At 32.2% G+C, this 8,355-nt stretch overlaps 1 long non-coding RNA gene across 1 annotated transcript; it reads left to right on the top strand.

The window, feature by feature from the left end:
* Nucleotides 1-6,150: 6,150 nt before the first annotated feature.
* LOC108661668 (uncharacterized) lies at nt 6,151-7,735 on the top strand. Its single transcript, XR_001927441.2, has 2 exons — nt 6,151-6,276; nt 7,392-7,735. It is a non-coding gene; the product is annotated as an uncharacterized LOC108661668 (long non-coding RNA).
* Nucleotides 7,736-8,355: the final 620 nt, after the last annotated feature.

Raw genomic sequence — 8,355 nt, 5'->3', positions numbered from 1 at the left:
TTGGCAACATTGTTCTTTACACTATTTACTAATGAGAGTTGGAAAAATGGTTAAAATTTGTTTAGCAAGTTTGCGGTATTGGAATGTAATTAAAAACCATGAACCCTCAACTCCTTGAGCGTTCATTTTCCCATATTGAAATGGTTGTCCATCATAATAAATTACAATATCACTAAACCCATTGTTGATTTACACATAATATCTTAGATTAAATTCTCTCGCTACATTTATCACCTTAATAATATTACCCTTTGAAGCCTGATTATGCATGCCTAAGCCCTATAATTATCTCTTGATGAAACATTATTCATGGAAGAAGACATAAGCGGATGATATGCACAAGGCATAAGAGCACAAGCGTTGAACCTTTCCCATAAACACATGAATAAAGGAAGCATCTACATAAGTCAAAATTCTATACTGACTAGCTAATTCCTTAATCTTGAATTTGTACAAGTCTAATCTCTTGTATAGAGAGCTCAAATAGAGTGGTACAAGAGGAAAGCTCATTCCTTTAACGATTTTAATTGCAAAATGAATTACTGTAAGAGAAATCTCATCATCTAGACATATAAAAAATACATGTTGAGCTAACCACCTGATCAATAATGCCACTAATTCATGCTCATGGTCTGGATACTTAGGATAGCTACTCTCACCAAGCTTGTTGTTGAACTTACAGAATAGCCTTATTTTATTGGAGAACAGTGCAACCTTCGAAGTCTTGCCTTGACTCTAGAGTATATTAAGAAAAATTTTTTGAAGGCATTCCTTTTCTTCAAAGAGTTTGGTGGAACAAATGTTTCCTATATAAGGAAGCTTTATAAGGACATGTATATTCTCTAGAGTGAAAGTAAACTCTTCCCAATCTATAACCATAATATTAGAGAAGATACTCCACCTTTCAAGAACAACATGCCATACCTCCATTCTTCTCTCTTTACGAGTACGGAGTTCAAATATGATTTATACAATATTAAGTACTCTCATGATAAAGAGGGTGTTCACATGAGCAAGATTCCTCAACACTTTCTCCACCCATTCAAACCAATCATGAATCAACTGAGAATTAAAGCTGAACTTGATAACAAAAGTGAAAATTCTCCATGCTCAAATTTGAACTTCAAAACCGATACTTTTGAAATGCAAAGCTTTTTGTTTGGAGGTGCCTCAAGACAGATGCGATTCCAACAATATTCAACTAGTTTAAAGGTAGGTTGCACCTTAAAACAGCAACCATGAACTAATTGAGAATTGAAGTTAAACTTGATAACAAAAGTGGAATTTACCATGCTCAAATCTAAACTTCAAAATTGATACTAAGCCTTTTGTTTGGAGGTGCCTCAAGAAAGATGCTATTTCAACAATATTCAACTGGTTTAAATCTATGAGGTGTAATTTTAACAATATTCAATTGGTTTAAAGCCATGTTACACCTTACCTCAAGACAATTATTCAACAGGGTTTAAAGGCATGATGCACCTCACCTCAAGATCGGGTTTAAAGGCATGTTGCATCTTACCTCAAGACAAATGTTACAATTCAAACAATATTCAATGGGTTTAAAGAAATGTTTATCAACAAGACTTGTGTCACAGGTCCACATTTTCAATCAAAAAAATATGCTTGATAGGTGAAGGAAAATCCTTATTTATAAATCCAAGACTTATTTCATCTCTTACTAATGTGAGATACGTTACACTATCGCAAGACTAACCTTATCTCTCACTAATATGGGATTTGTGACATTTTACTTCACCAAATTGTGCAACATCACTGCATCTTGGTCTAGGTCTACCTTGACCCTAGTATCTCTCATAAGAGTTTCACATTAATAAAGATTTAGATCTGTTTTGATATCACTTATCACAGTCCACATTTTCAACCCAAAAAAACATTATTGATAGGTAGAAGAAAACCTTATTTATAAACCAAAGACTCATCCCATTTCTTAATGATGTAGGATCGTGATACCTTGCATGAATTAGTTCCCACAAACAATGTTCTCCCATTTTTTAATAATTTCATCTTCTCAATTTTCGAGAATATGAAGGACTTCATCAATCTTCTTTACTCGGATTTTCTTAGAAAGAAGAATTTCATGAATAGTGTCATTCATTTTGTTGGCAATAGTTTCTTCTTCCATGTAGCAATAACAAATCCACCCAAGCCATAACGAAATTCAAGAATATATATAACGGGTCTTAACCATAAAAGAGAAATGAAAAAGAAAAGGAATCTTGTAGATTACTGCACATAGGACGGCCTTTATCACAGGTTTTTCCTGTTTCCTACACATGTAAGAAATCTCCTAGACTCAGTTGTAAGGTTAAGCATTTTTTGGTTTCTTTGTTGGTTCATTTATATTTCCTTAGAGCAACCATATCTCATTTTGCTAGTTACAGCACTACCTTTCTCTTTTCATATTGCAGAATAAGAATTTATACTTGCTACATTAGTAGTGTATATTTTTCATACTATTAAGCATTAAAGATGATATTTAAAGAATAGTTAAGCCCTTGAGTACCTGTACATTGAAGAAAGATTTGGTATGAACAGAGCATCAAGACTTCTTGTGTTAAGAGTAAGAGGTTAAAAAGACATGTGTACTATTTATATATGATGAGTAAATATAGAGTTACAATTTACTAGTTTCTCTTATTGTATAGTAAAAAATAAATTGTTAGTTTCATATGTGAGTTATAGCTTATTCCAGTTGGCTATTGTCAATATATAAATACACTTGTACTAACTGCTTTAATACAAGAAAGTTCATTTCATTCTTCACTGGTTCATTTCACAATCCTCTCTTTTAACTTCTCTATATCGATTTTATCATGGTATCAGAACGATTCAAGTTAGGGATTCTGAATCTTTCATCATCTACTTCTAGTTTATAGTTGATTCAAGTTTCAATTTGGTGTAATATTTGTTAAGTTTATTGGTTTGAGTTTGAGGTTTCTAGTTTCGATGGAAAAAACTACAATTTCTAAGACTATAATCTCACCAGCTCAAGATCCACAATCACCTTATTATTTGCACCATTCTGATCATCCTGGATTAGTGATAATTACTCCTAAGCTTAGTACAAATAACTATATTTCACGGAGTAAGTCTTTTCTCTTGGCCATTTCAATTAAGAACAAGCTAGGTTTCCTTAATGGCACTATCAGTAAACCTACTATCACAGATCCATTGTTTGATTCATGGATTAGATATAACAATTTAATTGCAGCTTGGATTTTGGAGTCAATTACTCCATCAATAGCTTCAACCATATTCTATATAGATTCAACAGTTGAAATATAGAGCACGTTGAGACAGAACTTCTCATAGCCTGATGATACTAGACTTTGTAATCTACAATTTACTCTAGGAAATGTCACATAAGGAACAAAATTTGTAGACACGTATTTCATAGAGTTGAAAAGGATTCAGGAAGAGATGAGGAACCATAGGCCACTACCACAGTGTGAATGTGGCAAGTGCAATCCTAATTGTTTCAAAAAGTACTCAAACCAGTACTAGAAGGATATGGTCTTTAGGTTCTTAAATGGTCTAAATGATTCTTACTCTGCTATAAGGTCACAGATCATATTGTTAGATCTTATACCTACCTTAGAGAACGTTTATAGCTTAGTGCTAAGGGAAGAAACACAAAGAAATTTGCTGATACAAGGCCAACCAATCCTAGAATCGCCTGTTATGGTATTTAGGTCAAATAAGAGGAAAAAAATTCAAGAAAGATGTCATTTGTTCTTATTGTAATAAGAAAGGTCATTTCAAGGAAAAATGTTACAGATTGATTGGTTTCCCTAGGGATTTCTAGTTCAATAAAGGAAAAATGCTTACAAGATAGGAAAATCAATGAATAATGTGTCAGGTATTGAAGAAAAATAATCCACACAAAAGAATGAGGCTGCTGTAAATAGCACCATGTTTCAGATATCGCTCATAAAGCAACAAGTTAGTAAGCTTGTGGATTTTCTAAATGAGAATGGTATTAGTATTGCTAATGGTAAAGATGGTTCTATAAACACTCAACAAAACAACAAACATTATTTGGTCAACTTTGCATTTACAAGTATCATCTCTGGTCATACTTGTTTTTAACATTATAAATAATCTTCCATCCAAGTATCAAAATGTCATGTGTCTCATGATAAAGCATAATTCTTGGATAGTAGATATAGGAGCAACAGACCATATTTCTTAGACCTTGGATAATTTTGTTTATGCTAAACCAGTATACAATTGCTATGTACAGCTTCCAAATAAAGCTAGAGGCTTAGTTTTTATATAGGGACTGTGAAACTTACCTCTTCTCTCACTTTAACAAATGTTTTATGTGTTCCTAGTTTCAGGTTTAACCTCATTTCAGTGAGTCAGCGTACTAGCTCAAAGACAAGTTGTGTATGGTTTACTGATAAGTTGTGTGTTATTCAAGACCTGGTTTCATGAGAGGTGACTGGGGTAGCTAAGGTCTAATGTCTCATATTTTGATATGGTGGCTAATAAAACTTATCGGATGCTAATTGAAGTTAATTAGAATGTTTAAAAGTGATGAAAGGTGAAAAAAATATTTTAAGATAAAATATTTCGCACTTGAGGAAATAATAATAAAATAATAATAATTTTATCAAAGAAGAATTTGCGAGATAAAAAGTGATTCGGAAGTGAATTGAAGCATAATAAAGTATTTTGGATACCAATGAGACAAGTGAAAAATTTTAGAATAAAATAATATTTTATTAATAAAATAATATTAAAATATTAATATTTTAATCGATGTCGAAATTTTTTCATTAAGGAGGAGTATATGGTCAATCTAAGTGGGGGAAAGGAAGAACGAGAGAATTTCAAAGAAAAATGAAGTTAGTGGGGTCCGCACGTTGTTATTAAATAAAACTAATGCTGATAAAAATATATTTTAAATATTATGGTGACACCGCGTTGGGATACAAACTTTATATTTCGTTTGTACATGTATAAAAGAAGATAATAGAAGAAAATTGGAATTAAAAGAATGTTGGGAGGACTTAATTAAAAAGGAAATAACCTTAGAGGGTAAAATAGTAATTTTGCCATTAACTTGGTCAAAGTTTCCCAAGGAAGCTTTTACTCTTTTCTTTTTCAGCCATGACCGTCCTTATCCTCCCCACCAAGATATTTTCTTCTTCTTCCTCATCCATCCCAACGCCATTTGCATGCTTCACCAAAAAATATCAATTTTTTTCATTTTCTTTCCTTATTTTCTTTTCCTTTCCTTTCTCTTCTTACTTCTTTCTTCTCCTAGTTCTTGGGCACTAAACCTGCAACTTGCAACCCCAATTTCCAGCACATCTAAACCCTAGGAGAGAAAAAGAAAAATCACTCTTCCTTTCCTTTATTTTCAATTTCTACTCCACTTTCAACAACACTTAGATTTTGGCTTCAAATCTTCATTTTAAGGCTAAAAGGTTGGGTTGATCTTTATACATTCAAGCACCAAGGTAAAGAAACTTCAAACTTGAACAATTAGTTTAATGGGTTTGTGAATTAGACTAGAATTCTAGGTTAAAAGTTGGGTTAGAGTGTAGATTGTATAGTGTATATTTATTAGAATTGTTAAATTCAAATTATGACTTGATGGAGGTTGTTATGGCTTGTTGATAAATATAAGTTTTAACGGTATTTCGAGACTACCTGAATTAAGATTTTGTTAGGTGGCATCGTTAAGGTGAGTGAACTTGCATTTAAAATGCTTTGAACAAATGCAAATGTGTTTGAATAAAATATTTGAATATCCTTGGTTGATTTCTTTTAAAATTATGCACGGGAACAAGCTTTTCACAAGTAATTATTTTACGTGGTTGAATAAATAATGTGCTGCGTTATGTACTTGGAATGTTATGTTGATTTGCCAATTGATTTGTGGCATGTGTGTATTGGAAATCTAGAGATGTCCTAAATTATTGGCAAAATGAATAATGTTATTCTTTTTGAGTGTTGGATTGTACAACTATGTTTTGACCAGTAAAATAATGAATTATGTGAGATATAATACTATGCAAAGATTTTTGTTATGTGTTGATATGTGTGTTATTCTTTAAAATGTAATGTTAATTGATTAATATAACCGTGCGTGTGCGGTGTGGGAGTGCACGTGACGGTGTCAATAATGATGTGGGCGGGAGTGCGTGTGATGGTATTGAAATGTGCATGCAGGGAGTGCACATGATGATATTGCCTTATACGTGTAGGAAGTGCACAAGAGCTGATGACCGGTGGTTGCATGTATGTTTGTATATTTATACGCTATAGAGATGTTTATATATGCTATAAAAATGTTTATATATGCTATGAAAAAGTTAAGAAAATATTATGTGATTGTATTGAATGTTGAAAGCTGATTTTCTTAGATGTTTTAAACGAGTTAAAAGACAACATGTCATCGAGTTTTGTTTATGGCATACAAAATTACATTGTTTTCAAAACGAGTGCATCATGTTTTCAAAAACTTTTAGTATTGGTTGTTTGTTCCCTTCTTATGTTTACTCACTGAGTTTATACTCATTTTTTTCAAATTCATATTTTAGTTTCAAGATTGAAGGTAGTTGGATCCTAGGTCGAGGTGCTCCCTCCTATTCATCTTTCAATAGGTTCACCATGCCACTAATTGCACATTTGGTTTACAGAATAGATAGGAATGGAATAGAATTGCTATTCTGTGGGAATAGAATAAAGTGGGAATAGAATAGAATAGTTATTACTTTGTTTGGTATTATGAATGGAATAGAATAGGAATTGCTATTATGACTTATTGCAATGTTTGGTTTGTAGAAATAAGATTAGAATAAGAAAGGAATAGGTGATAAAAAGATAGAAATACCCTTGAACATATTAACATTTATTTTCATTAAAAAATAAAATTATCCTTATTATCATTTAAATACACATTTATCCCAAAAGACAATTATCCATCATAATTATATTTTATCCCAATTACTAAAAATAATTATAATTATTAATATAAATTATTAATATTTTTAATTTATTATTAAATTATTGAATAATTTATTATTAAATTAGTTGTATGATTTTTAATTTTAACAATTTGAATCATTTTTTTCTATTTGTATTTTTCATGTCTTAATCTTTTAATTTACATTTTCATTAAACATCAATAATTTATTATTAAATTATCAAATAATTTATATTAAATTAGTTATATAATTTTTACTTTCATTATTTGAGTATTTTTCTCTATTTTTATTTTTTATTTTTTAATCTTTTAATTTCTATTTTCATTAAAAATTAATAATTTATTAATTGATATAATTTTTATTTTAATTTTTTTCATTTTTCATTTTTTTACTCATCTTTCCTTTTTCTCTTCGGACGTTGGATAGCTAATTTGGCGTTGGCCCTAGCTATATCTAGCTGATGAAGCACCGATCTGGCCAATAGAGCCACCACAGCGAAGGACGACAGCAGCTGTGGAGGAGGACGGTTGTAAACTTGCTGAGAGAGAGGGGAAGACGGGTGAGAGAGAGAGGAAGACCCACAGCTAAGATAACGGCTGAGAGAGAGAGGAAGAATATTGATTGAGAGAGAAGGGAAGACGGGGAAAGACCGGTTGAGAGAGGAAATGAAGATGGGGGAAGGTCGACCGAGAGAGAAGAGGAAGATGGTCAAAGACCGGCTGAGAGAGGAGATGCTTTCTTGGGGAAGGGCGACTGAAAGTGTTGAGGAATATGAGGGAAGGAGAAAGAGAGAAAAAAATTAGGTTTTATATGGGACTGAGTCGGATTTTCTTAATCAATTGAGGGTATTTTAGTCAAATGATATTTCAAACCTATTCCCCTGGTCACGAAATAGATAATACCAAGGGAGGACGGGTATTAGCCATTCCCACCCCAAAGACAAGTTTGAGGAATTCTTATTCCTCACCTTGTTTGACAACCAAACAAGAGATGCAAAATGGCATGCTATTCCCCCTACCAAACGCACTATAAATATTAGCACCCACTCCTAGAGTCACTACGCTGACAATCAGGGTCATTGTATGTGTATATGTATACTTAATGTGAATTGCTAAGATTCATTTGTCAGACTATTTATGTATATTATAATCGATGATGCCATTATGAGTAAATACTTGGGTTTTATGAATTATTTTTAAAGAAATTATATTTGAATATTATGAATTATAGATTTTAAAGAAATATGGATGATAGATGGGCTAATGTACAGGTTCATATAGAAAGGTTTGCTTGGGCCTAGTGGGTTTTGCTAATTGGGCCCTTGTGCCGGTCATGGCTCGGGATTTGGGCTGTGACATAAGGTTACCTCAGGTTTATACTTCATGCAAGT

The sequence above is a fragment of the Theobroma cacao genome, chromosome 4 (assembly GCF_053813885.1).
Source record: "Theobroma cacao isolate CCN51 chromosome 4, ASM5381388v1, whole genome shotgun sequence".
NCBI lineage: Eukaryota > Viridiplantae > Streptophyta > Magnoliopsida > Malvales > Malvaceae > Theobroma > Theobroma cacao.
The sequence above is the reverse complement of the archived record's forward strand: the minus strand, read 5'-3'. Positions and strand labels throughout refer to the sequence as shown.